The following is a 2,917-nucleotide window of genomic DNA, read 5'->3' as shown; positions in this document are numbered from 1 at the left end:
CAAAAAGAACTCTTTCTCGAAGTGCGTAATTTTAAAAAAAATTCATAAAATTTAAATTAACTGTTCAAAATAAAAAAAAGTTGAACCTCAAAAAAGTTTTTCGCGGGCTTGTAGTTTTTGAACTGATACTAAAAAATCAAATGCATTTGGTAAAAAATGTTGAAATAAGAAATCAGAAATAATAATTATTATAAAAACAAAGTGGAGACAGGTTTTCATAAAAATTAGTAACTAAGCTTAAATTTATTAGACTTACCAACCTGTTTTCAAGTTAAAAAATACATCGTACACACCCTGACTTTTAGTACAGTTTGAAATAACGTTCACCTATTGGGTGTGGTAATGAAACTTTGAAAGTTATATTGTAAACTACCCGGATACTTACTTTCGCATAAAACAATATTTAACTTGTAACTTTTTCATAAAATAAAACTTTTATATTCTCTCTTTTAGACAAGTCAAACAAACAAAGTTATATATTTTTGCTTGACCGGCTGTGAATCCTGTCTTAGAGTTTTCAACTTTATGAGCTTCTTTTTGTTTGAAAACTTTATTTTTTTAGCTGTAATAATTTAGTTTTGATACTAAAAGCACAAATGGTTGTTTCTGTTCACTTCGCTGAAAAAATTCTAAAAGCTGTACGTCTTTGTCAATTTATTTTGACTAAAGACAAAATGCTTTATTTCAACTTTCAAAACTGAAAAAAAAACGTACACAACTACTTGGATCTAACAGCCAAAAAATATTTAGTGTATGCTAATTTTAGCGTCATAATAAATTTTCATATATCTTTGAAACTCAACATAAATTGAAAGCTTACTGTTATACTGTTTGCAGCCTAGTTTCGGGTTGTTGTAAATCTCACATTACTACAATTAAGGTAACGATTCAACCACATAAGTACACTATAGCGTTATAAAAATATCAAAAAAAAGTTAACTTAATCTATAGAAACTTAATATTAGAAGTGTTGTTTGTCATATAAACTTTTTTATTTTATCAAATTTTGAAACTAATTTTGTTAAAAAACGCAAGAAATGTTCTCTGTTGGAATTAATTAGCTTGAAAGTTTATGTAAAACTGGGCTTTAATAAAATAATTTGATTCTGCTACACTTATATAGTAATAAATAGTTTGAAGTTTAAATTACATTTACTATTTAGGATAATATTTGTCACATTATAAAAACTAAACTAGACTATTCATAGTTAATATAGTTAATTAATAATCAACTTAATGATACTTTTTGTAGTTTTCTGTAGTTTTTTTTAAAGTTAATTTAAAGGCAGCGGAAAAAAATTAAATGACTAAAAATACAAATTACAACTTTTAGTGCTTATAAAGTATAAATTTTAAAGCATTATATTGTGTTAATAGTTATTATTTAAGTATAGATATGTTTTCTTAGTTGATTTTTTTCTTTCAAATATTTAGTACAACTTTTTGCTAAGCTATTTAAATCTTGGTTTAAACTTGCACATACATAACTACTCAAGTACTCTTTAGAGAAAACTTTACTTACCTTATATCAATACCTTTATTTGGTTTAAAAAACTTTCATGAAGTAAATTAGTTTAAAGGTATAGGTATCATGTAAATACTTTTTAAAGAATCTGTTTAACTTTAAAATCTTGACTGTTTTAACTTAAAATTCTACTTAAACAAACAAAAAAAAAAAAAAGGTTTTTTTAAGATTTTATGAAATTGAAAATAAATCTATAACTAAAATGTTAAATCAACTTTATCTTTGACACTTTGACAATAAACAATAGTTTTGTGTGTAGTTGCTGTTATAACTAAAAATACAAACAAGGTAAGCTTGTCATAAAATAATTATAGTATTTTTTGTTGATAAAAACTCTACATCTTTACTTAAAATTAAATACAAAAGTAATTAGTAACTTAAGTTTAAAGTAATTAGTAAGTTAAGTAATTAGTAGTAATTAGTAACTTAAGTTTAAACTTTGTAAACATACTAAAATTAGTTTGTATGTTTAAGTTCGTAATAAAAAAAACAGAACATTTTATTAGCAATTCTAATTAGGCATAAAATAGATACTTTGAAATTTACGAAAGGTTTTAACTGCCTTAATTAGCTGAACTTGAATAGAAAATGTTCAAATAAGAAACGAAGTTATAAACCATGGTGCTTTTAGAACTACCTTAAATAACTACAACACCTTTTTAAAATTTACTTATTTTATTTATATGTACAAAGCTTATTTTGTCTGAAAGTTAATCACAAAAATAATTTTTTAATAACCAACTTTACAGTCTTATCTGATTATATAGATTAGTAAACAAATGGGAGATTCACATCAGTCGAAGGAAGGTAATGTCATAATTTATGACAGAAACAAACACAAAGTTGAAAAAGTGTTGGACAAAATTACAGAAAGAACCGTTGAATACCGAGTTAAATTGGCGGGAATTGATGAGTTAGTTAATACTTTACTAAAAAATTTTTATGTTTATGAAAGATTATTTTGAACGATATGAATTTTACAATAAGTTTTCCTTCATTTTAATTTAGGATTCTAAATTAAGTTAAACAAAGAAGTTGTGAACAAACCGTATATTACATGTTAACACATTCGGGTTAAACAAAGGTGTTCGTTTTTCATTAAAATCTTAAATAACTTTGTTTTTATTTGTTTGTTGTTAAGGCTCAGTATTTTAGTGCTTTACGTAAAGTATACAAATCGTAGCATTAAAAAAAAATTAACTGTAAAAAATCTTACGACTTTAATTAAACACACTTAGAGTAAAACATAAAAGTTAAGTGGTTGCAAAAGATGACCAAAAAAGTTTTAAAAACTAAAAACATAGTTTGATAATGTTCGTTGCTTCCCATTTTTTTAAAAAATATAATTTTTATTACATACACCAATTAAAACATCACATTTTTTAGTGATGA

Source organism: Thalia democratica, chromosome 3 (genome assembly GCF_965202585.1).
Source record: "Thalia democratica chromosome 3, ktThaDemo2.hap1.1, whole genome shotgun sequence".
Lineage (NCBI taxonomy): Eukaryota > Metazoa > Chordata > Thaliacea > Salpida > Salpidae > Thalia > Thalia democratica.
This window is presented reverse-complemented; position numbering follows the sequence as displayed.